The sequence below is a fragment of the Pongo abelii genome, chromosome 11, assembly GCF_028885655.2.
Source record: "Pongo abelii isolate AG06213 chromosome 11, NHGRI_mPonAbe1-v2.0_pri, whole genome shotgun sequence".
NCBI classification, from domain to species: domain Eukaryota; kingdom Metazoa; phylum Chordata; class Mammalia; order Primates; family Hominidae; genus Pongo; species Pongo abelii.
In genome coordinates this window covers 24,553,850-24,581,621 of record NC_071996.2, presented here as the reverse complement: position 1 = coordinate 24,581,621, position 27,772 = coordinate 24,553,850, and the positions used below count along the sequence as shown (strand labels likewise).

The 27,772-nt window shown below is 37.0% G+C and overlaps 1 long non-coding RNA gene across 1 annotated transcript; it reads left to right on the top strand.

The window, feature by feature from the left end:
• Window positions 1-1,064: 1,064 nt before the first annotated feature.
• On the top strand, window positions 1,065-27,474 carry LOC129057943 (uncharacterized). Its single transcript, XR_008522714.1, has 2 exons — window positions 1,065-1,181; window positions 27,256-27,474. It is a non-coding gene; the product is annotated as an uncharacterized LOC129057943 (long non-coding RNA).
• Window positions 27,475-27,772: the final 298 nt, after the last annotated feature.

Genomic DNA, 27,772 nt, shown 5'->3' with positions numbered 1-27,772 from the left:
GAGAGAATGAATGAATGAATCAGGCAGAAGGAAACTGACTACAGGCCACCGAGTGGTAGTAAACTAGAAAGGTCTATGGGAAGCTGAACTCTTTCTTTCTCATAAATGAACAGTCTATTAAATATGACAAAGTCTTTTCAAATCCATTTATAAAACTCCTAAGAAGGTGAAGTTGTAGCACATCTATTTTCATTTCTAATATGGGGCATGTTTTCTCAACAATGGTCTAAAAACTCAACATGTGATGTTAGCAATTTTTACTCTCTGTGTGGTAGAAAATATTACCGAAAACTCCGAAGAAACATGACGTTCTTAGCTGAGTGGAAGCATTTTGGCAAATGTTTCCAACAATAGTTCTTGTCTCTTGTTATTATTTAACTGAGAGTTTTTAGAATGTGTAGAGTTGATTACTTCATATCATTTTAGGGTTTAACTGTTCTATCAAGAGCTAAGATACAGAATAATACTGATAGTACTGAAAAATACATTATATTATATGAATATTTGATATAAAAGTCACAAAATATGTAGTTATTTATAACTAGAATTACTAGATGTCAAAAGCAGAAGAACTTACAGGAAGGAGTCAGTCTAATTCTATTGTATTTCAGATTAGGCAAACCAGATTAAAGAGCTGACTGAGACCAGCAATTTGTTCATGGTTTGATCAGTCCCCTACTCTGCCATAAAGTTGGGATACAGAGAGGAATTAGATGAATTTTCTTAAATGGAAATCACAATATAGCTGTGATGTGGAGATACAAATTTCTGAGTCATAGGCATATCAATGACTCTAAAGTAATAATATTATTATATTGCTGCTGTTGGTGGTGGTGTTTGTTGCCGAAAAATTCTACTTATGAACTTCAGTCCATATATGAATTAAAGCCATAAATAGAATTTAAAAAAAAGAAAATTCATGACCCCTTTTTTAAATAAAACTTATTATGTTCATAAATATATACAAGATATCTAGGCCAGTAAAGCCCGTGTTTAGGAAGCTATAGCAACAGGAATACAGAGGTTGCTTAGAAACACCTGAGGACAGAGCTCAGTTCCCATGTCTTGGGTGGGTGGTTGAGCACTGTGATGGGGGAAGTGGCTGACTGTGTGGCTCATTGGCTAGCTGCTTCCTGATGGGGCTGCATCAAGTCTCCCATTTCCACTTTGGCTAAGAGTTTGTAAGTCTGGCTTTCCCACTCTCCCATCAGAGCCATAGATGTGCTGGCCTCATTTGATGTGATTTCATTCATGGGGCAAAATGAGAGCAGAATCAAAGATGATGCCTAAACATACGCCAACATTTAAGGGTTGGAAAGCAAAGAGCCTCCAGTAAATATAAGTTTTCTGATTATCTGTCATTTTCTGTCACTACTATATCATGTTAGCTGAAGTATGTGAAGAATTGTAATCTGTAATTATACGCTAGTTTATACTTTTATGTTGCACACTCTAGTTTTATTTATGTAAATTAACCAGAACCACCTATTTGATATGCCCTGCACTATATAGTACAATTCTTTAGGTCTTCAGTAAATGCTTGATGTTTGGTTTATTTTAACATTTTCTCCTTAACATGAATGGTTTTTTAAAAAAATGTTATTAAAAGGGTTAAATTAGGCCAGGCACAGTGGCTTATGCCTGTAATCCCAGCACTTTGGGAGGCCGAGGCAGGTGAATCACCTGAGGTCAGGTGTTCAAGACCAGCCTGGCCAACATGGTGAAACCCCATCTCTACTAAAAATACAAAAATTAGCTGGTCATGGTGGCACACGCCTGTAGTCCCAGCTACTCGGGAGGAAGAGGCAGGAGAATCACTTGAACCTGGGAGGTGGAAGCTGCAGTGAGCTGAGATCGTGCCACTGCACTCCAGCCTGGGTGACAGAGCAAGATGCCATCTCAAAAAAACAAAAAAGGTCAAGTTAGTTACCATAGATAAACTTTGAATTCTTAGAAGAATTGCAGCCTGTTGGAATATCTTAATGACTTTTAGAAAAGTTAATTCACTTCAAGTCTCCTATAATTGACATATTGACAACAGAATATACATAATCTTTACAATTTACCCAATTATAAATCTCTGAAGATGGACAGAGGCAAGGCTCAATCACAGCAACTAACTAGTGAAGATTTGTTGATAATTTTAACCCTTTGAGAAAAATAAATCTGCCACTGTTCAACACATGTATCTAGAGATATAAATATAATTTCACATTTCATTCAAGAATGAATTCAAAGAACATCTTTATTTCTGCCTTCATTTCGTTATGTACCCAGTAGTCATTCAGGAGCAGATTGTTCAGTTTCCATGTAATTGAGCGGTTTTGAGTGAGTTTCTTAATCCTGAGTTCTAGTTTGATGGCACTGTGGTCTGAGAGACAGTTTGTTATAATTTCTGTTCTTTTACATTTGCTGAGGAGAGCTTTCCTTCCAACTATGTGGTCAATTTTGGAATAGGTGTGGTGTGGTGCTGAAAAGAATGTATATTCTGTTGATTTGGGGTGGAGAGTTCTGTAGATGTCTATTAGGTCCACTTGGTGCAGAGCTGAGTTCAATTTCTGGATATCCTTGTTAACTTTCTGTCTTGTTGGTCTGTCTAATGTTGACAGTGGGGTGTTAAAGTCTGCCGTTATTGTTGTGTGGGAGTCTAAGTCTCTTTGTAGGTCACTCAGGACTTGCTTTATGAATCTGGGTGCTCCTGTATTGGGTGCATATATATTTAGGATAGTTCTTCTTGTTGAATTGATCCCTTTACCATTATGTAATGGCCTTCTTTGTCTCTTTTCATCTTTGTTGGTTTAAAGTCTGTTTTATCTGAGACTAGGATTGCAACCCCTGCCTTTTTTTGTTTTCCATTTGCTTGGTAGATTTTCCTCCATCCCTTTATTTTGAGCCTATGTATGTCTCTGCATGTGAGATGGGTTTCCTGAATACAGCACACTGACAGGTCTTGACTCTTTATCCAATTTGTCAGTCTGTGCCTTTTAATTGGAGCATTTAGCCCATTTACATTTAAGGTTAGTAATGTTATGTGTGAATTTGATCCTGTCATTATGATGTTAGCTGGTTATTTTGCTTGTTAGTTGATGCAGTTTCTTCCTAGCCTTGGTGGTCTTTACAATTTGGCATGTTTTTGAGTCTCTGGGACACATTCAAAGCAGTGTGTAGAGGGAAATTTATAGCACTAAATGTCCACAGGAGAAGGCAGGAAAGATCTAAAATTGACACACTAACATCACAATTAAAAGAACTAGAGAAGCAAGAGCAAACACATTCAAAAGCTAGCAGAAGGCAAGAAATAACTAAGATTAGAGCAGAACTGAAGGAAATAGAGACACAAAAACCCTTCAAAAAATCAATGAATCCAGGAGCTGGTTTTTTGGAAAGATCAACAAAATTGATAGACTGCTAGCAAAACTAATAAAGAAGAAAAGAGAGAAGAATCAAATAGACGCAATAAAAAATGATAAAGGGGATATCACCACTGATCCCACAGAAATACAAACTACCATCACAGAATACTATAAACACCTCTACGCAAATAAACTAGAAAATCTAGAAGAAATGGATAAATTCCTCGAGACAGACACTCTCCCAAGATTAAATCAGGAAGAAGTTGAATCTCTGAATAGACCAATAACAGGCTCTGAAATTGAGGCAATAATTAATAGCTTACCAACCAAAAAAAGTCCAGAGGATTCACAGCCAAATTCTACCAGAGGTACAAAGAGGAGCTGGTACCATTCCTTCTGAAACTATTCCAATCAATAGAAAAAGAGGGAATCCTCCCTAACTCATTTTATGAGGCCAGCATCATCCTGATACCAAAGCCTGGCAGAGACACAACAAAAAAAAAAAGAGAATTTTAGACCAAAGTCTTTGATGAACATTGATGCAAAAATCCTCAATAAAATACTGGCAAACCGAATCCAGCAACACATCAAAAAACTTATCCACCATCATCAAGTGGACTTCATCCCTGGGATGCAAGGTTGGTTCAATATACGCAAATCAATAAATGTAATCCAGCATATAAACAGAACCAAAGACAAAAACCACATGATTATCTCAATAGATGCAGAAAAGGCCTTTGACAAAATTCAACAACCCTTCATGCTAAAAACTCTCAATAAATTAGGTATTGATGGAACGTATCTCAAAATAATAAGAGCTATCTATGACAAACCCACAGCCAATATCATACTGAATGGACAAAAACTGGAAGCATTTCCTTTGAAAACCGGCACAAGACAGGGATGCCCTCTCTCACTACTCCTATTCAACATAGTGTTGGAAGTTCTGGCCAGGGAAATCAGGCAGGAGAAGGAAATAAAGGGCATTCAGTTAGGAAAAAAGGAAGTCAAATTGTCCCTGTTTGCAGATGATATGATTGTATATCTAGAAAACCCCATCATCTCAGCCCAAAATCTCCTTAAGCTGATAAGCAACTTCAGCAAAGTCTCAAGATACAAAATCAATGTACAAAAATCACAAGCATTCTTATACACCAATAACAGACAAACAGAGAGCCAAATCATGAGTGAACTCCCATTCACAATTGCTTCAAAGAGAATAAAATACCTAGGAATCCAACTTACAAGGGATGTGAAGGACCTCTTCAAGGAAAACTACAAACCACTGCTCAAGGAAATAAAAGAGGATACAAACAAATGGAAGAACATTCCATGCTCATGGGTAGGAAGAATCAATATCGTGAAAATGGCCATACTGCCCAAAGTAATTTATAGATTCAATGCCATCCCCATCAAGTTACCAATGACTTTCCTCAAAGAATTGGAAAAAACTACTTTAAAGTTCATGTGGAACCAAAAAAGAGCCCGCATCACCAAGTCAATCCTAAGCCAAAAGAACAAAGCTGGAGGCATCACGCTACCTGACTTCAAACTATACTACAAGGCTGCAGTAACCAAAACAGCATGGTACTGGTACCAAAACAGAGATATAGACCAATGGAACAGAACAGAGCCCTCAGAAATAATGCCACATATCTACAACTATCTGATCTTTGACAAACCTGACAAAAACAAGCAATGGGGAAATGATTCCCTATTTAATAAACGGTGCTGGGAAAACTGGCTAGCCATATGTAGAAAGCTGAAACTGGATCCCTTCCTTACACTTCATACAAAAATTAATTCAAGATGGATTAAAGACTTACATGTTAGACCTAAAACCATAAAAACCCTACAAGAAAACCTAGGCAATACCATTCAGGACATAGGCATGGGCAAGGACTTCATGTATAAAACACCAAAAGCAATGGTGCCAAAAGCCATAATTGACAAATGGGATCTAATTACACTAAAGAGCTTCTGCACAGCAAAAGAAAACACCATCAGAATGAACAGGCAACCTAAAAATGGGAGAAAATTTTCACAACCTACTCATCTGACAGAGGGTTAATATCCAGAATCTACAATGAACGCAAACAAATTTACAAGAAAAACACAACCCCATCAAAAAGTGGGTGAAGGACATGAACAGACACTTCTCAAAAGAAGATATTTATGCAGCCAAAAAACACATGAAAAAATGCTCATCATCACTGGCCATCAGAGAAATGCAAATCAAAACCACAGTGAGATACCATCTCACACCAGTTAGAATGGCTATCATTAAAAAGTCAGGAAACAACAGGTGCTGGAGAGGTTGTGGAGAAATAGGAACACTTTTACACTGTTGGTGGGACTGTAAACTAGTTCAACAATTGTGGAAGTCAGTGTGGCGATTCCTCAGGGATCTAGAACTGGAAATACCATTTGACCCAGCCGTCCCATTACTAGGTATATACCCAAAGGATTATAAATCACGCTGCTATAAAGACATATGCACAAGTATGTTTATTGTGTCACTATTCACAATAACAAAGACTTGGAACCAAGCCAAATGTCCCACAATAATAGACTGGATTAAGAAAGTGTGGCACATATACACCGTGGAATACTATGCAGCCATAAAAAAAGATGAGTTCATGTCCTTTGTAGGGACATGGATGAAGCTGGAAACCATCATTCTCAGCAAACTATCTCAAGGACAAAAACAAACACCGCATGTTCTCTCTCGTAGGTGGGAATTGAACAATGAGAACACATGGACACAGGAAGGGGAATATCACACACTGGGGACTGTTGTGGGGTGGGGGGAGGGGAGAGGGATAGCATTAGGATTTATACCTAATGCTAAATGACGAGTTAAAGGGTGCAGCACACCAACATGGCACATGTATACATATGTAACAAATCTGCACGTTGTGCACATGTAACCTAAAACTTAAAGTATAACAATAATAGTAATTATTATTATTATTATAAAATAAAGAATTCAGTTTTCATGGCTGAGGAGACAGTGCTTGAAAAATTGTTTAATATATAAACGTCACTAGCTTCTAACATGAACTGTGAAAATCAACTTGTAACTCTGACCTCTGATAACTCAAAATGGGTCAAATAGATATTGAGCAAAAAAATAGAAAAGTAGTCTCTTTTAATGTAAATTTTCCTTCATTCTATTACTTAAATGTACTTAATAAATTTATCATTTATTTTTACATAGTTCATGAATATAGTTTATAACTTTTCTTAAAAAAGAGAAAGATCCAAAATTTTCAGATTATGGAATTTGATTTTAGATTAACCTAGGCTCTAATACAGGTTATGACCCATGGCATTAACTCTCTGTGTCATTATTTATAGTCTGTATATATTGACTCACCTGTGCAATGTAAAAGGCTAATAGCATCTAACATTAGGGGCTTCTGCAAAGAATCGGGATTGTGAATACTGAGTATTATAGAAATTGGCATATGGTAAGAATATGATAAATGGATACTGCTGTTGTAGTTTTCATTCCCCTGTTTTTATTGCCTTTATTAAACATTTATCAATTAGCCATATTTGTAGACAGCAATGATTGCGAAAGTGAAAGATGGGAAGAGATTTTTTGACCTGTTATTATTGGAACTACAAAAATAAACTATTCAATTTAGACAGTGATGGATGCTGAGCTTGTCAGCATGGTTTCTCTTTTTTCAGACTTTGCAAAAGTACAGTGGTCAGATGCCTCCTACCACAATGGTTAAGAACACAGCTTTTGTGCCAGACAGACATAGATTTGGCCCAACTCTCTTGTCTACTTGTGTGGTAGAAGGCATTTGCCAAAAAAATCCCTATAATAAAAAACTGGAGAAATCTGAATAGATGAATGTATTGCATTCATGTCGACATCATAGTTGTGACATTGTTTTGAAGATGATACCGTTGCGGGGAACTGGGTAAAGGACATACTCTGCTATGTTATTTTTTACAACTGCAGAAAGTTTACAATTATCTCAATAAAACCTCAATGAAAAGTGTGTAAAACACTATTTCTTGGCCCATATGTACTTCCAGAAGCTTATCACTCCCCACCAAGAGGCAGAATCTATTTTCTGTCTCCTAGAACCAGCTTTGTAGATGACATTTAGGAATCCTGAAAAAAGGCAGTACTCTTATATATATAAAATAATAATACCTACAAAAATACTCAGCCCTTACTAAACACGTGTGCCAGAAGCAGCTGTAAGGGATTTGTAGGCATGAACTTGTGTTTAATTTGCACAACAACACCATGAGGCATGTAAATAATATTAGTGTCTCCAATTAACTTTAGGTAGCTGAGATCTAGAGAGTTTAGATATTTGCCTAAGGTCCTAAAGCTACAAATTTTTCTTTCCTTCTTCAAAGCGGATATTTTATCATATCCTGAGAGTATCTGGGTAGAGTTATATCCTTCTGCCCTCAAGACTATCAAGTGAGCCAGTCTTTGATGAGTTCCATTTTGAAAGACTAAGCAACCCAGGTTTTTTGTAGTGATTTCATCCTGAATGTATCTTTGTAAGACTTTTGATATGGGGAGCTAAAGAAATTTAGCTATGCAAACATCACTTGCTATGTATCAATGAGTTTCTCAATAGCTATGCATAAACATCCAAGGTTGTGTGCTCTATGTATCAGCACTTAAATTAGGCAGAAGTTGATGAGGGTGACATATGAGGTATACGTACTGTGCCAACTACACAGAGGAAAATTAACTGAGTCTTGCAGGCAAGAAATGTCTCTTGAACTCAATTTTCTTGCTTTGACACACAGCTCTGCTACTTTCTAGCTCTGTGACCCATTCAGTTCTCCAACTGAGATAATGCATATAAAGTTTCAGTACAGATCCTGGATGCACAGTTGACACTAGTACTACTATTATTGTAAATTTAATTAAGGCTCAGTGACATCTCTCAATGAGTTTACTGTCAAGCAGGAAAAAGTCAAGTTTTACACAGTGCCATGGTCATGCACTGCCCCGAACCTCATGCAAGAAGGACTTATTACCCAGCAGCATCCAGTATGAGCCCAGCCAGCCTCCTGCTATCAGCTCCTTTAGGGTCTGCTTCAGCTGCAGAGTGCTGCCTCGGCCACAGTCACACCCTTCCTAGGACAGCCAGCATCCAGAAACTGACAGAGGCAGGGTATCAAGGCCTACTACTTAACACCAATGCAAGACAACTCTGAATAAGCAGTCTTTGCTCCTGAGCCCCAACTCTTCACTGGGTAGGCATCATAATATGAAGTCTTCTGTCCAACCCTGCTGCCACTCCATTTCTTAAGACCATCTGTTCAAATGCATTATTTGGTAATCAAGTGCTGCTGTCACAATCTGGCCACAACGTACTCTTCATAAAATATTTTAAAGAATAAAATAGAGCATACATTCTCAAGAATACACACGCCCACACACATACATATATGGCATTTATGCATATTGCAAAGAAAAAGAAAATGAGAAGTAAACAGTCATGTGCTTACCACCATCGAGAAGAAGAATGTTATCCAAGCTCCTGAAATTTGTTGTGTATCTGTAACTTTCAGATCCCCTCGTTTGCTCCCTCAAATTGTCTTAGGTTTTTTGTTAATTAGCACCCCATGCTACCATTTAAATTTTCCTCTTTTTAATGGATAACACCATATATATAAAATTGTATAACTTGCTTTTTTCTCACTCAACATTATGGACATTGATTTATCTATGTTGGCACATGTAGTTTAGTAAATTCTTTTTTATTTTATTTTATTATTTTATTTTACTTTATTCTTTTATTATACTTTAAGCTCTGAGGTACATGTGCAGAATGCGCAGGTTTGTTACATAAGTATACATGTGCCATGATGGTTTGCTGCACCCATCAACCCATCATCTACATTAGGTGTTTCTCCTAATGCTATCCCTCCCCTAACCCCCCACCCCTCAACAGGTCTCAGTGTGTGATGTACCCCTCCCTGTGTCCATGTGTTCTCATTGTTCACCTCCCACTTATGAGTGAGAACATGTAGTGTTTGGTTTTCTGTTCTTGTGTTAGTTTTATTTATGCATTTTAATGCTGATGACACTTTGGATAACCTTTTCAAAAACTTATGAACAATGCTACTATGAATATATCTACATAAGTCTCCCAGTATATAAATACAAGACTTTCTCTAAGATATGCAAAAGTAGTGAAATGCTTCATATTTATTTAATGAGATAATACTAAACTATTTGTATGATCAAGGTTGATTTTATTCTATAGGAGTCCTTCTGGCCACTTCTGCAGCCCTCAGGCCTAAGTCTGGGAATTTCAGACTGTTACCTTCACTGATTACTGGTCCAAGGATAAATATATCCACAATTGTGTCTCTCAGAGTTTAACCCCAAGACAAAATCATTCCCTGCTGCTTGCTTGCTAATCTGGATCAGCTTCTTATAACATGCTGTCAGCATATGTGATCTGGTGTTCTGGCATTCACATCTGGATGCTGGGTATGTCCATCTTGGCTCCAGTCACCTAAGATCTAGCACCTTTGGTACTGGCAGCCATAGTCCCAAATATCATACGCCTACAGGGTCAACTTTCATTTACCTGTTTGCTGGTTTATTTTTGCTTTGCATGGTCATCGTAGAACTCTGTTGATTTACACGAGTCCAGTTGTTTCTTACAAGTATGTGATATCTGGGTTTGGTTATGTCCACAAGTATGCTTGTATCATATATATTTTTTCTTTTTCTCAGTGTCCTTTCCTGGTTTTGGTATCAAGATTATAAAATAAATTAGGAGTGATTTTTTTAAATAATAAAAAAGATTGGAAGAATGCTCTTTAAATATTTAGCAAAAATGTTCTGCTAGTTACTATGTACAACTGATTATATGTCTTTATGTTCATATGATTTTTTAGATTTTCTATTTCTTCTTGAATCAGATTTATGTTTTCTCCACAAATTTATCTCTTTCCCATAAGACTTCAAGTATATTGGTATTAAGATGCATACATTCAATATTTAGTGAGCAGCCTCATTGTGCGAGACCTTATTCTAAGTGCATGGACTATAAGATTCCTTCATTCATGACTCATATATCCCAGTGATCACTAGAACATTAAACATTCCTTCAATATACTGACAATAAGCCTGAAGACCCATATCAGTAGGCAATCTATAGCCTAAATGTTGTTTTTGGTTTTACAATTTCCCATCTATTTACTAATAGGAAAGTCTTCCAATCTTTTAGATTTTGTGGAGCTCGTGGATAGTGAATCCTTACCCAACCATTTGACTGTCATTAGTTTTTATTATTCAGTGTCTGTATGTTTACTGCATACGGGCACCGCAGGGAGCTTCAGCAGCTTTACTTTAAGGGAACATTCTCTAACCACAGGTATAATTTTTACTCATTTTTTTGCTCACTTTGATAATATATGCATGAATACCAGTAGTTTTGCAGTACATCAGTTGAAATAATTTACATTTATTATGATTACTGATCATAATAAGTAGATTTCTTCAAGTATGAATTTAATGACTCTAAAGACATATTTACTTATTGCTTTTTGTTCATTGGTTTAGTCAACATCGTACTAGAAAAAAATTCAAACAAAATATATACAGTGTTATACAGAACTAAATTTAAATGTCAGCCTTTCATTCACAAAATGGGCCGAGTTTTATGTTATTCATCAGTAAAATATTGAACACACTTGTTTTGTTTGCAATTATTTTGGTTATACAATTATAAATAATTTTAGCATTTATTCATCTGTGTACAGAATCCTGGCCTTCCAAATGCACTGCTGTTTATGTGATAAATGCAAAAGTAGGATATTAATAAATGTTTGCTTTTATTTCAATCAATCCTCAGACTCTTTTGCTTCCCTTGTTGCTTACCTCCTTGATTTTATATCCTCACTGGTTCTCTGAAACGTTTATACTCTATGGTGGCAATGAGAGACCAGAAAAGTAATTCAATGACGTACTGAGAGCGGAGTTCCTAGGAATGGCAAGGAATAAAGCAGGGCTCAGAGACAGAACGAACTTGTTCAGTTTAGAAGATTCAATTATAACCTATTCTTTTAGCGGATTAAAATGGGGTGTTCCTGACTTTTAAAGTAAGTCTAGACTATCAAATTTAGTTACACAACAGCTCTTAAAAATGTGCATGAAACAGGAAAATAAATTTTATTTAATATCTCAATATCGGTTTGTTTTACAAAAGTAAAATTATATTTTTAAAATATTTTAAATTTATTTTCAACACCAAATGCTAGAGATAAAAACAAATCCATTTGATTCTACCAATATTAAGTAATCTTAAACTCTTTTGAATCCAGATCCTTTAGATTGGTTTTAAACTAGCAATAAATTAGCACAAGCTTAAACTGGCAATAAATAAGTACAAGCAGGTGACCTAGGAAATATTCTGATATTATCTCCAGTAATCCTTGTATTATAAACACATTATATGCTGATTGATAAATAATGGGTTATATCCTTCATGTAATAGTTGTCTCCACTTCCTCCGTATGTCTTCAGAAGTATTTAGAATTAGACCAAGTGCAGATTTTTTTTTCAGCTGTAGCGCACAGGAGTTTCTGTTCCTTCCTTGAATTCTAAGTTAATGGAGTAAATTAACCAGCAATATGATGCATAATTGCCCAAGTACTTAAAAAAAGTAGGTCAGACAAATTGTTATTCAAAGGTCAATAGAATATATGTAATATTGGCTCTTTGATTTACAAATATGAACTGGTTGACTCAATATTGCTCAAAAAAGCAAATTAAGTTTATCTTTCTATCAGTGTCAAGTATAAAATTCCACTGGTGCAGCTCATCCTGATAACATGCTTGGCCCCATATCGGTATGAATTTCAGACCAGAAGACTCAGGAAATCTAACTAGTGGCCATAGCATTAAACAGCAGTAGTTGAACTCTAACATATATTTAGAACTATGTGCAAACAATTATAAATAATTGTTTAAAAATTTATTATAAACACTTAATTGTCATAATTTATACAACATATTGATGCTCTTTTATATTTGAAGAAAATTCTAGGTTTAGAAGTTAATTTATGGAACATCAAATAGGCAGTTAAGAATAGAGGTAAGGGTTAACCCCAGGCCTGTATGATTCCCAAGGCAATCTATATTCTTCGTGCCAACCCTGCATATTCACTGTGGTCTTTTCACCATTTTTTTCTAATGCCCAGTGACCACATTTTTAGGAGTTATAAGAGAAATGTTGTGTGTGTGTGTATGTGTGTGTGTGTTTATCGAAGACAATGAAGAAAATGTAAGAAAACGGTAGTGAAGTTCCAAAAAAGGCATAGAACAGAGGAACTTAAGAAAGATTCGTATGTAAGTTGTATTTCTACATATACCTGACTTTTCTTCTTGACAAAACTTGCAAAAACTTTCTCCTTTCCTGCCTCAGTTCATTTATCATGCAGAATAAAGAGTTAACAATCTCCGTCCTACATTTCCCACAGGATTTCAGATCAAATAAATAAAATCAGAGTCTATGCGTCAAATTCAGCAAATGTGAAATCACCAGCAAGGTTATATAACGAACCCAGGACACCAGGAACAGTGCTGTCTGGTTATGGTGGATTATGGAGCCATTGATGTTATTCCATCATTCACTTCTTTGAATTAACAGTTTTGTTCTTAGTGCCAGACAAAATCATATAGGATCCTGCCCTCATGCAAGTTACAACCTAGTACTCTCCAAGACATTATTTAAGTAACTACATATCTATGTGAAAAAATAAAAGTAGAAATAAGTTCTCTAATAAAGAGGTGAGATAGTTTGAGAGTATATAATAGTCTGAGGGGCATGAGTAAAGCCTTTCAGAGAAAGTGGAGATGGAGCTAACAACATGTTCAGAATTAATTCACCGGATGAGGAGACATGGGAGGAGCTCTCTGTGGAGGTCTGCCCTGTGGTAAAATGAAACATGGTAATTCTAAGAATTCTATTAAAAGACCAGGAGTGCTCAAGTGTATATGAATGTCTGTGTATGTGTGTGTGGTGTGTGCATGTGTTTTAGGGCAAGAGGAAGATGGAGTGGTATATGGGGGGTGTGTGTGTGTGTGTGTGTGGTGTGCATATGTTTTAGGGCAAGAGGAAGATGGAGTGGTAAGTAGGGGTGTTCGTGTGTGTGTGTGGTGTGTGCATGTGTTTTAGGGCAAGAGGAAGACGGAGTGGTAAGTAGGGGGTGTGTGTGTGTGTGAGAGAGAGAGATGTGTTTTAGGGCAAGAGGAAGATGGAGTGGTATATAGGTGTGTGTGTGTGTGTGGTGTGCATGTGTTTTAGGGTAAGAAGAAGATGGAGTGGTAAGTAGGAGGGTATGTGTGTGTGTGAGAGAGAGAGAGATGTGTTTTAGGGCAAGAGGAAGATGGAGTGGTAGGTAGAAGCCAGATCATGTAGGTCATTGTCTTCCCATTGTAAATATTTGGAAATTTTCATAACATTGTTTTATGAGTGGTAAAACTGTAATATTCCCATTTAAAAACATCTGTCTGGCTCCAGTATAGAAAATAAATTGGAGTTCAGGAGGAACAAAATTAGATAGAGATTGATCGTCAGTTAGATTGATCAACTTTCTAACTGGAAGCTCTACTTCATCCAAAACACACTGTTATTACTGTAGTGCTTCAAATATAATAGAAGGACTGCTGTATTCTTAGCTATGGATTCAATATCTGTAGAATAAGCTTGTTTGACTTCACTTTGCTCATGGTACTTTTAAACGCGTCTTCAGAAAAATTGAGTAATGTTTTTCCATCACTATTTTGTTCTAGAGTAGCCGTAAAAGGATTTCAAGGTTTTGGTTTCAGAAAATTTATTTCTAATGTTTTCCACCTTTGCTCTTGTGAATAACAGAAGTAGATGCAAAGTTCAGTTGTCCCTCATGTGTCTAATCCTAGGATCTCTGGGAACAGCGCTGCAAGGCAGGCAATAGAATTCACTCCAATCCCCAATTCTGCTTCTCAGCTTTTCTTTCTTTTACATCAACATGCCTCTGTTGTCTAATAAATAATGACTGAAAAATGTCTGTGCCTTTATGTAAACATATTTTGGCACTTAAGGAAGATTTGAGAGTATTATATTCATTTCAAATTTTAAGACATTCCAGACGATTTCCTTTAGTGCAGCAGTTCCCATCCTTTTTGGCACCAGGCACTGGTTTCACGGAAGACAATTTTTCCACAGACCATAGTGGGGGATGGTTTGGGGGTGATTCAAGTGCATTGTATTTATTACGCACTTTACTTCTATAACTATTACATTTTAAGATATAGTAAAATAAATTATACAACTCATCATAATGTAGAATCAATGGGAGCCCTGAGCTTGTTTTCCTGCAACTAGAGGGTCCCATCTGGAGGTGATGGGAGATAGTGACAAATGTTAGTAGTTAGATTCTCATAAGGGGTATGCAACCTAGATCAGTCACATGCACAGTTCACAATAGGGTTCACACTCCTATAAGAATGTAATTCCGTCACTGGTCTGACAATGGACGGAGCTCAGGCGGTAATGCAAGTGATGAGGAGCAGCTATAAATACAGATGAAGCTTCGCTTGCTCAATCCCCACTCACCTCCTGCTGTGTGGCCCAGTTCCTAACAGGCCAGGAACCAGTATTGGTCCACGACCCACAGGTTGCAGACCCCTGCCTTAGTGAATAGACAGCATAAGTGAATTTAGTCAAGGGAAAGAGAGTTGCAGAATGTGAAAACTGAGAACACATGCGTTGGAGATAGGACAGGGGAAGAATCTTTGGAGACTCGGTATCACAGTTGTCTTCTTTATCTTGGAGGGAACATCCATTTATAGCCTCTCATTTCCAGCTACCCTTTCACTCATGCATGTCCTGTTCTGTTCCACTGAGACCATGTTGAAGTTCTACCAATGGAGTTCAACTCTTTGTATATAATGACTGAAGCCTGGACTATCTGCGATCACTATATTCTCAAGGTTATAGCCTTTGAGTAAACATTCACCAGCCACTTTAGCTTCACAAAATCTGGTGCTCCATGGAAATACAGATTTTGCAGCTCAGTTGCTCACATAATTCCATATGGATTGTAGACTGAGAAGCATCTGTCACATTTATTGTTTAGATTTAGTTTCCTACAGTACCTAGCACAGTTACAGCCATATTAGAACAATGTCACATGTTGGTATATGAATATATAAAATAAATACACCTTTGCTAAATAATCTAAAGAAATGGACTGATACATGAAGAAGAGTTTTTAAATTTGCCACATGGAGAGCTGAGAACTCAAAACACATTTAGTAGTCATAAGAATGATAGGTTGTCTACCACATTTAAAGAAAAATGAGGTGACTTTTTGCCTCATTTAAAAAAATCAGTTCCTATGTTTCTTTTTGTGTTACTCATTGATGGTAAGTGCACAGGGCCTATTAAAAGCTAGAAAATCAAGCAGTCATTTGTTTGCCAAGTGCCAAAAGTATTATTTGGTTGACTTGTTTCACAAAATTGAGTAGTCCGAGCTGGGAACTTTTTCTTAAAAGGCCAGATGGTATTATTTTAGGCTTTGAGGGCCATCTTGTCTCTGTCACAACTACCCAATGCTCCCATTGTAGTGTGAAAACACACATAGACAATATGCAAATGAATGACTATGGCTGTGTTTCAATAAAATTTTGGTTTACAACAACAGGCTACTCTGTTGTTGTAAACACTGGCCATAGCTGACTTCTCAACTAGTTCAATTGTAACAAAAATCAACCCATATAATGCTTAATTGGTGCTTTTTGTCTTATGTAAAAAGTAAGACACACTTTTTAGCTGTAAAAGCTTATTTTAAAATACTATATAGGCTGGATCAAATGCCAGTCCAAGAGAGTCTATGCTAGGGTTTCAATACTGTTGGGAGAATGATAAGGAATCCAATCTCAGATAGATAAGAGGTGGAGAAGTCCAAGTGTTTGCAAATGTTTTCAGTCCTCCTAAGGAAAAAGCATTTAAAACATCAAGTCCAGTCATTAAAGTCAGAGCCATGAACCACCAAATGTCTTGAGACAGGTGTATAGTCAAACAAATACCAAGAGGGAGCTGCTCAGGGTGAAACAAGATGGGTGTAGAGCTGCTGCCATGCTCAGCTCTCGGTTGTCCATCTTCCATATTTATCTGTGGTCACAAATGTGGTATAGGTTTTGGGAAGCCAATTAAAAAAAAAAAGAACAAGTTTATTAGATGAAGGATTTATATGTACTTTCTGTTTCCCTCAGTCTTTGCTAGTTCGCCTTGCAGCATATACCACAGAAATTTCCCAGGACACTCTCTCTACCATCCAGATGCTTGAAGTCTACTTTATAAGATATGTCTAATAAATATGAACTAGTCAAACACATATCATGCTATCTTGGATGATCCAGAAGGATGCTCTACACCAGTGTTTCTCAAATTGTAAAGCACATACAAGTTACCTGGGAATCTTGGTCTAATGCAGATTTTAAATTGATAGGTCTGGTGTGGGGCCTGAAATACTTTATCTTTATCAAGCTATCATGTGATGGTGATTTTCTTTGTGCATGGACCACACATGAGTTTCAAGACTCTATGCAATTTTAGAAGACATCAGCAAGGGCTGTGTGGTCAAGAATTTCTGGACTAAGTGAGAATGGAGTTATGCCAGGAAACAGGGATTCATATTCAAACGCCTTATAACAAAAATGTGGTATAAATGGGTATATCAGGATAGATGTGATAATAGGAAGTGATCTGACACTGAGCTGAATCTGGTATCCGCTGTTGATCAGTTAGGTATTCGGGTAATCAGTTAGAAGAAGGAGCCAAAAACTAAAAGTAACAATAAGAATTTTCTCACCTATTCAACAGTGCAAGCCAAAGGCGAGCGGGGGGAAAGAGAAGTACAGGTCCCCCAGTGTTCTATTCTTCTCCATGGAAGGACACTGGGCAAGGGGTCAGGTGGATCAGCACAGACAAGAGGAATAATTTCACTGCCAAAGAACAAGAGGCTCCTGCCTTTTTATGGGGGGTAGAAAGAAGGAGAAGGACTAAGAATGGAAAGGTACTAAGTAACAATAGGAAAAGTGTTGCAGCCGAGGCCCCCATAATAAGGAGGCCTTCACACGAAGGTTCCTGGGCTAGGAATGCAGACATGCATGTACAGATAGCTAGCCTGAGAGCTGCTGAGCCTGAGTTCTGGACTATAATTTCCGGGAGGAAGCTGCAGCATTGTCTGCAAAGTTTGGTGTGAGGAGGGCAGATTACCCACATGAAGCCCTCCTGATGAAGCCTTGTAATTGCCTATGGTTGAGTCTGAAAAATCACACACGAGTTTTTGCCTGGGGCAGGACTCCTCACCCATGTAATACCTCCAAGTAACAGCACTATTCAATTTCACCAATTGTTGCCGGGAAGGAATTAGATCTTCCATTTTTTTTTCAAGAGATGCCAAGAAGTTATATTTATCTGTGAAATTCTTTGATTTTCAAATCTTGACAATTATTTCTTAAGATGATTGGTCTTATTTTCTAACACTTTGAACTCATAACATGTTTTTCATTATCCTGATTCAGCCTGAGGGCCACCAGTTTGCAACTTCTGCTTGAAAGGAAAGTAGAACTTGACCGGAAGACAGAATTATGAAGAGACCAGATATAGAGTGAGAAAGAAAAAAAAAGTCCATCCTTTGGGCTAAGCTATTTCTAGCATGAAAACAGGCCAACTTCTTTTTTATTTATTTTATATCCTAATTGATTCCATATTATAAGACCCTGGACCTTCTCAAAGCTACCATGTTTTTCTCACTTGAGTAGGAGATTTGTCCTCAGGCACAGAATTTCTGGGCCAGTTCTTGTTAAAATGTCACAGTTTTCATAGTTATAATTCATCACACTCAAGCACCCACAGAAACGATTGTCCACAACATGAACTCAGAGATCCAAAGTAAAAATGTTTTTCTCTGCCATAATAAACATCTCCTTGTGGAGTTGAATATTAAAGGGAGACCTTTATTTTACTAGGCTATTGACTTTACTGTGGGGTACCTGAAATTCCCAGGGTGACTCACAAAGGAAGTGACAGTGATATGTTTGTGTCTCTTTAAATATGTACCATTGTGAGTGTCAAGCTGCAAAGATAAATCTTTCGAAGGAATAATAGAAGACTTTCTGCTCTGGAAATGAATGGGCCTCTGGATGGCTATTTCCCAGGCTCCAAATATAAGGGCAGTTTTTGTCCACCCATTCCTTCTCTGGCATACAGATGTGCCGGTGCCTCTGCTGTACTGCTGTTCCTCTCTTTCCTCCCACAGTCCCAATGACCACACAAGCTCAGGCTCATCACTGCGTTTAGCAATCATAGCATCGGCTTTCAAATTGGTCTCTGTCTCCAATGTCTCCCAATTCAAATTAATTCCGCACGTTATGTAAAATCATATTTTCAAATATTTTAGCTTTAATTTTGTCTTCAACATTTCAATGAAATCAATTTGAAGTCAAATTAAATTTCATTTAGTTAAAGATTAATTTTTATTTTTTTAAAAAAGGAAAATAAGTAGATTGTCATTCAAGGCTGCCCCCATCTCCATCATTTGATCTATATCTATTGTCAAGTTTTTTTACTTCCTACATTTTTCAGGGTTATATTCTCAGCAGAAAGGTCCTTAGCATCAAAACCATAATTTAACTCCACTTGGAAGTTTTTCTTTGTCCTTTCCATCCCAATATTAATTTTATTTTAATTGTTCAGAGATTCCTTAATGTCTGTGGAGTTTTTGTGGTGAAGAAATAGTCACACCACATGCACTTGGTTTAATTTATTTAGAAATCTATTTAATAGCCAACATGTATTTATTTATTAAGCTATTCATAATATAACATTCATTAATATATTAAATAATCAAAATCCAAATATTATTCCAACACTACACAACTCATCCAAATTAATTAATTAAGCACAATGAATTTTATTGAAGTCAAAAAGATAATTATAGACTAATTTAATCAGATGTTTCTACAAAATTAATTAAAATAAAAGCTTTACTAACTTTAAACAGACAAAAGAAACGAGAATATTGGAATAATTAAAACTTACTAATGTACTTATAATTAAACAAATTATAAAATTTACCAACTTCTAAGATTTAAATTATTTATTCATAATTCCTAATTTTATTATTATTCTTATTCTGCTTATTTTCAAAGCTGCAGTAATAATAGAAGGTATTCACTCTTACACCTCTTTAGAAGTTCAGTAATCTTTTAGTGGTTAAAAAGAATGAAACCTCAGATTAGCCTGAGATGTAGATTTTTGAGACATGAATGGATTGATTCTTGTCTTAACAGGGGTCTTAGTACAAAGTTAAATATTTCTTTTTTTTCTTTTTTTTTTTTTTTTATTTGAGATGGAGTCTCACTCCGTCGCCCAGGCTGGAGTGCAGTGGCTATATCTCGGCTCACTGCAAGCTCCGCCTCCTGGGTTCAGGCCATTCTCCTGCCTCAGCCTCCCAAGTAGCTGGGACTACAGGCTCCCACCACCATGCCTAGCCAATTTGTTGTATTTTTTTAGTAGAGGCAGGATTTCACCGTGTTAGCCAGGATGGTCTCGATCTCCTGACCTCGTGATCCACCCACCTTGGCCACCCAAAGTGCTGGGATTACAGGCATGAGCCACTGTGCCCGGACAAAGTTAAATATTTCTGAATTGAGTCATTGCTCATTTATAATTATGCATTGCTTATTATAGCAACTAAATTTGGGTTACATTTTCCATATAGATTTAAGATTTTGAAGCTTATAATTTGTATAATAATTTAATTACTAACTCATTGTTAGGCATTTTGTATATTAGCTCTATTTGTTCATGTAACTGGAAATTCAAGAATGTTTTATCAATATGAAGAGTAGGATTCCAGAGATATGTCATCTACTGGTAGATGAGAATTGAAATTCTCTTGGGCAACTCTTACTTAAGAAACCATTGGCAAATTTATTTGGAAACCCAGACCGTATCAGTACATCACCATCGATAGCAATTATCTTCCATATCCTTTTTCAACCTGCTTATTTTGTATTATCATTGTTGCTGGGCAGTCAATTGTGTTGATCCTAATCTTTATTGTGAAGAATTGACTCACTCACATTCTGTTATACCTTTATTACATTCACATTTTATTATAAATCATTTTCACCACCTTTTATATTATAATCACATTTTTGCAAATGAATATCTGTACCCCCATGTTTATTTCAGCATTGTTCACAATAACAAAGATAGGGACCCAACTTAAGTATCTATCAGAAGATGAAGGAATAAAGAAAATGTGACACATATACACAGAGGAGCACTATTCAACCATAAAAGCAGAAATTCTTTCATGTGCTACAACATGTATGAAACTGGAGATCATTATGTCAAGTGAATAGACCAGGTAGAAAGACAAATATCACATATTCTCACTCATATGTGGTAGCTAAAATGGTTTGTCTCATGGAAGTAGAGAGTAAAACAATGGTTACCAGAGGATGGGAAGGGCAGTGGGGGAAGGGTTGTGTGAAGAAAGGTTAGTTAATGGGTACAAACATAGAGTTAGATGGACTGAATCAGTTCTACTGACTCATAGCACAGTAGGGTGACTATAGTGAACAACAGTGTGTTGTATATTTAAAAATAGCTAGAAGAGGAAATTTGAAATGTTTTCAAACAAGAAAATGGTAAATATTTTAGATGATGGATATCCTAAATACCCTGATTTAATCATTACACATTATGTGCATGTATCAAAACATCACATGTATCCCATAAATATGTACAATTATTATGTATCGATAAAAATTACTTTCATACTTCATATTAGATTTAACATTTTGCATATTAATATAAATCAATGATAGTTCATAAACAACTATAAAATTATTATCAATGATTACTGACGCACAGATTATCACCTGGCCATTAGAAACTCCTTTGTCTTTTTAGTGCTTTCCTGACATTCCTGAAATTGTCCTTGAATTTTGCCAATCACAAGATATTTTGTGCCCATATGAAGACTTCAAGCTACTCTCCAAATGAGATAGGAGTTCCAGCAGGACTGGTTTCACAAGATACAGGTCACAAAGACCTGGCTGATAAAATAAGATGCTGAAAAGAAGCTGGACAAAACCTGCCAAAGAGTAGAATGGTGGTTTCTGGAGGCTGGAGAAAGAAGGCATGAGGTGCTATTGGTCAACAGGTGCAAAGTGTCAGTTATGAAATAAAGATAATTTCTAGAGATACTCTGTACAGCATAGTTTTGTAAACCAAAAATAAAATTCTAAGCACCACCCCTCTGCCCTGTCCAACTATCTGAATGGATCACTCCTCTTGGCCAAGGGCTTTCCAAAGTTAACCTGAAAAACTGGTTCAGGCCATGATGGGAAGTGAAGGTTGCACATTTCTCACAGATGAACAACATTAACATCAACACAGAGACCATAAGCCTGAGAGAATAGACATTATAAGTCTGATAAGAAACATTTAAAATCTATTCTTGCTGAAATCTACTACCTGGAGGCTTCATCTGCATGATAAGATCTTGGTCTCCACATCTCCTTATGGTAACCCAGACATTCCCTGGTATTGATTCCAGGTCTCTAAATAATAACACTTTTAACCAATTGCCAATCAGACAATCTTCGAATCTGTCTATGACCTGAAAGCCCCCACTTCCAGTTGTCAAGCCTTTCTGGACAAACTCAGCATACATCTTACATGTATCAACTGACGTCTTATATCTCCCTAAAATGCATAAAATCAAGCTGTTGCCCAACCACTTTGAACATGTATTCTCAGGATCTCCCGGGGGCTGTGTCCTGGGCCAGTGTCCTGGGCCAGTGGTCATTTGTTTTTGCCTCAGAATAAACCTTTTCAAATATTTTACAGAGTTTGACTCTTCAACAATTTCTATAGTTTACAATACTGTACTGTACACCTAAAAATTTGATTAGGGAGTAGATCTTATCTTGTGTTCTTATCACAAAAATAAAATAAAATAATAATAATAATATAGAGGAGATTTTTGGAGGCAATGGATATGTTTATGGCATTAATTGTGGTGATGGTGTCACAGATATATATTTGTGATGGTGTCACAGATAACATATTTTTCTCCAAAATCATTACATTGTACTTTAAGTATATACCAGCTTTTTGTACATCATTCGCATTTCCACAAAGTATTTTAAAGAACATCTGGAGTACTGAACTGAATAAGAGTGTCCTCCTGGTTCTTCTCTCTGCAGCTTGATGGTTGTAGCCTAAGGAGGCTGTAGAAGATACCAGGAATGACTGCTAATCAGGAGTTAGGTGCAGCTGATAGCAGAAGCTTTCTGAAGAGTGCAATGGCCCAGTACTTTCATGCGCTTATTTTTCGTATCAGAACCCCATCAGATATTACATTTATCCTCGCCTCAATAGATTTTCCATACTAAGGATATTCCTATCAAATTTCTCACATTTATGGAATGTGAGAAAAAGTTTGCTTTTGTGAATGAATAACAGAAAACCAGACGGTTGATATGTGCTATTATGTGACACTCATAAGCATACATAAAATCATGTATCCAGTGTCTAGAATTGTACTCACCACATATATAAATGCTCAATCAATATTTGTTGAATAATTGAATAACAAAAAATGAGAGAGGTTACCATGGAGAATTAGGTACATAATTTTCTTGGTTTTTCTACACTTCCATTTCCATTATGGTAAAATGAAAACAATAATAGTGTTGATGCTGGTGGGCTGGAGGAGGTCCCGAAACGCTGCTGGGACCTCAAATCCAGCTGGTGACCAGTATTTTGACACTGCTGCAAGAAGGAATACAAGGAAGAGTCAGAAAATCATGAGTGTACAAATATTTATTGAAAAGCAAAAAGTATGCTGGATTACATTTATTGATTTGCTTATACAAGGAGAACTACAAACCACTGCTCAATGAAATAAAAGAGGATACAAACAGATGGAAGAACATTCCATGCTCATGGGTAGGAAGAATCAATATCATGAAAATGGCCATACTGCCCAAGGTAATTCATAGATTCAATGCCATCCCCATCAAGCTACCAATGACTTTCTTCACAGAATTGGAAAAAACTACTTTAAAGTTCATATGGAACCAAAAAAGAGCCCACATTGCCAAGTCAATCCTAAGCCAAAAGAACAAAGCTGGAGGCATCACGCTACCTGACTTCAAACTATACTACAAGGCTACAGTAACCAAAACAGCATGGTACTGGTACCAAAACAGAGATATAGATCAATGGAACAGAACAGAGCCCTCAGAAAGAATGCTGCATATCTACAACTATCTGATCTTCGACAAACCTGACAAAAACAAGCAATGGGGAAAGGATTCCCTATTTAATAAATGGTGCTGGGAAAACTGGCTAGCCATATGTAGAAAGCTGAAACTGGATCCCTTCCTTACACCTTCTACAAAAATTAATTCAAGATGGATTAAAGACTTAAATGTTAGACCTAAAACCATAAAAACCCTCGAAGAAAACCTAGGCATTACCATTCAGGATATAGGCATGGGCAAGGACTTCATGTCTAAAACACCAAAAGCAATGGCAACAAAAGCCAAAATTGACAAATGGGATCTAATTAAACTCAAGAGCTTCTGCACAGCAAAAGAAACTACCATCAGAGTGAACAGGCAACCTACAAAATGGGAGAAAATTTTCGCAACCTACTCATCTGACAAAGGGCTAATATCCAGAATCTACAATGAACTCCAACAAATTTACAAGAAAAAAACAAACAACCCCATCAAAAAGTGAGTGAAGGACATGAACAGACATTTCTCAAAAGAAGACATTTATGCAGCCAAAAAACACTTGAAAAAATGCTCACCATCACTGGCCATCAGAGAAATGCAAATCAAAACCACAATGAGATGCCATCTCACACCAGTTAGAATGGCAATCATTAAAAGGTCAGGAAACAACAGATGCTGGAGAGGATGTGGAGAAATAGGAACACTTTTACAGTGTTGGTGGGACTGTAAACTAGTTCAACCCTTGTGGAAGTCAGTGTGGCGATTCCTCAGGGATCTAGAACTGGAAATACCATTTGACCCAGCCATCCCATTACTGGGTATATACCCAAAGGACTATAAATCATGCTGCTATAAAGACACATGCACAAGTATGTTTATTGTGGCACTATTCACAATAGCAAAGACTTGGAACCAACCCAAATGTCCAACAATGATAGACTGGATTAAGAAAATATGGCACATATACACCATGGAATACTATGCAGCCATAAAAAATGATGAGTTCATGTCCTTTGTAGGGACATGGATGAAACTGGAAATCATCATTCTCAGTAAACTATTGCAAGAACAAAAAACCAAACACCGTGTATTCTCACTCATAGGTGGGAATTGAACAATGAGAACACATGGACACAGGAAGGGGAACATCACACTCTGGGGACTGTTGTGGGGTGGGGGGAGGGGGGGGATAGCATTAGGAGATACACCTAATGCTAAATGACGAGTTAATGGGTGCAGCACACCAGCATGGCACATGTATACATATGTAACAAACCTGCACATTGTGCACATGTACCCTAAAACTTAAAGTATAATAATAATAAAATAAAAATTAAAAAAAAAAAGAAACAGAAAAAAAAAAGAAAAGAAAAAAAAGAAAAGCCAATGAGAGTGTGGGAGTACTCAAGAAAGAGTCAAGCAACAGGGTTTAGGGCTGCTACCTTTATGGATTTCTTCAACCAAGGAGTGAAATATTCATGAAAATTCCTGGAAAAAGGTGGAGATTTCTCAGAACTATGGTTCTATCTATTTATACACCAAATATGAGTGTTCTTGGAGCCATTATGGTGCTTGAAGTGTGTGATTTATTATATTCATGAGCATATAATGGGGTCCTAAGGGAAACCTAAGTCAAATCCAGCACCATGTTGAGTCTAGTTGCTTTTAGGCAGCTTGGTCCACACTGTTTTTCAGGGTCTTATCAGCCGATAGCCTCTAGTAATGCGGAACTACTATCTGGAATTTTAATTCTCTGACCACCCTGTATTATTCCTGTGTCAGTGTTGCTTCATTGATTGTTGTAGGGATTTAAAATATCAATACATGTCAATTTCCTTTTAAATAGAAATAACTTAGTTTTGGTTACCTACTGTTATTTTTATTAACATCACCATAATCATAAGCTCTTCCTCATGAAGAAGGAGCTGGAAAGTTCTGGAGTAAATCATTCATTAGAATTATCACATAAGCCCCTTTGCCAGTTCTGGACTGAGCTTACACAGCTTTAAGTCTTGTTAGGGATTCAGTCTTCTGCTCACCTGCCTTTCTGCTTCTATAGAGGAGGAGTCCATCCTTTTGATGTTAGAACACTATTTCAGATAATAATCACCCTGCACTGCCTTCTCTACAATTCAGGTACCATTTTCCTGGAAACACATTGTCTTCTCTCTAGAATATATCTTAACCACAATCTACTTCATTCACTGTTGGTGAAAGTTAGGCCAGTCTTACTTGAGGCTGGAAGAAGCAGCTTTCATACAGGCTGTGGATTTGGTGGTTCCTGTGAAGGAAATAAAAAATATTTTATCTCCAAATATATTTATTTTACATATTTTGAAATGGCTGCCTCAACGCCAGCAGACTGAGATGGGGGAAATTTGCATCTGTAGAGAATCTCCATTAATGTGACCATGCCTCTCTTTTCTGTGCCTTTCTGGATCTGGGAGAGATGGATAATTTGACACCTTAAAAGTCTAAAAAGGAACATTTACCCTCCATTATCTCTGAGGGAGGCTTCATCTACATAGCAAGGCCACCTTTGCTAATTAAGCTTGTTCCTTTCCCTTTCTCATCACCTGTCTTACCACTGAATTTGTTTAACCAGAATTCAAGCCGTCATTCTTTCTGCCTCAATATAGTGTATAAGCTTCTGTTACTCTTTGAAAAGTTGAATCTTCATTTCAAAGCCTCCAGTTTCTGCGCATTAAATCAATTTGTGCACCTTTTCTCCTATTAATCAATTGGTCTCAGATCAGTGATTTTTTAGCAACCTTTTAGGGGGCCAAGAGCCTCTGACCCCCACACTTGGAAGCCTCTTATTGAAATGATTTTCTTTATGTGTTGGCTGAATCCCTAAAAATTCAAGTAAGCATGCCTTTATCAGTTGCATATGCCATTTAAAATGTAAGCATATCTGAAGGAGAGTAAGTGCAACTACTAATTTATCTTCTCTCCTCACTTATTTCCTTCCTCCCACAAATATACATTAGGACACCCTTTTGTGCAAAGCATTGAGACTTTAGGAGTATAGAGACAATGGCTGTAACCTCTGTGAGCACAGAAACAAAGATTTTAATAATGACAGAACAGAAAAATGATTGACAAATGTTATAGTAGTGCGTTTTGTAAGATAGCTGTTCAGAATGGGGAAAGAAGGAAGTAATCAGCTCTTAATGAGAGGTAGTGCAGCATGAAAGGAGGCATCAGAGCACCTCTGCTTGCATTGGATAAGTTGAATTCCACCAAATAGGGAAGATAGGAGGGGGAGGTTATTCTATGCAGATGAAGGGGTAAGTGCAGAGGACTGAGGCATGAAAGACTACAGCAGGCTTTACAACCACTAATCAATAAAAAATGCTTAGGGTATGCAGAGTGTGTCTGTGTGTGTGTGTGTGTGTGAGAGAGAGAGAAACGGAGGTGCCAGAGAACCGATCCATGGAAGTCTCTGCAGGCCATGTGAAAAAGTTTGAACTTGATCCTAAAAAGTCTGGTGAGCTATTGATAGATTATAAGTACCAAGGTGGGCAAACTTATTAATTAAATTATCAATCCTCTTTTCTTTATTTTTCTTAGAGCACTGGTTAGTATGCTAAAGACAGCCACGAAGGAAGTGTAAAGTCCAAGAAGAAATGTCCCAAGTATCAACCACACAGACCAACACCTTCTCTTGGCCTTGGGATTACAAAGAAGAGAGCATGGCCAAGTTGACAAGACAGTCAGGAAATAAACGGGCAATGCTGTGTGAGGGGCACAGTGATTGAAATGTCAGCATCTAATAAATGCTTGCAGGAAGATGTTGTCATGTTTATCTTGTTTGGGCATGGCGATCTAGAGTGGATTCTTAGAACAATTTTTTTGTTAACTAAAAAATTAAGCAATTTTTTATATCGTGTACCTCATTTTTGAAGACAATGGTGTATTATCTATACTGATAACTAAGTAAAAGTCTACCCACTGTGCTGGTTACATTGGCCGGTTTGCTTGTTTTACAGTAAAAAAGAAAAAATTGTGTAGAATCCCCAGTTTTTAAAATGTCAAGAAAGATACCCTGGGACTTTTAAAAGATGGAACTACATCTTGCTTTCACATT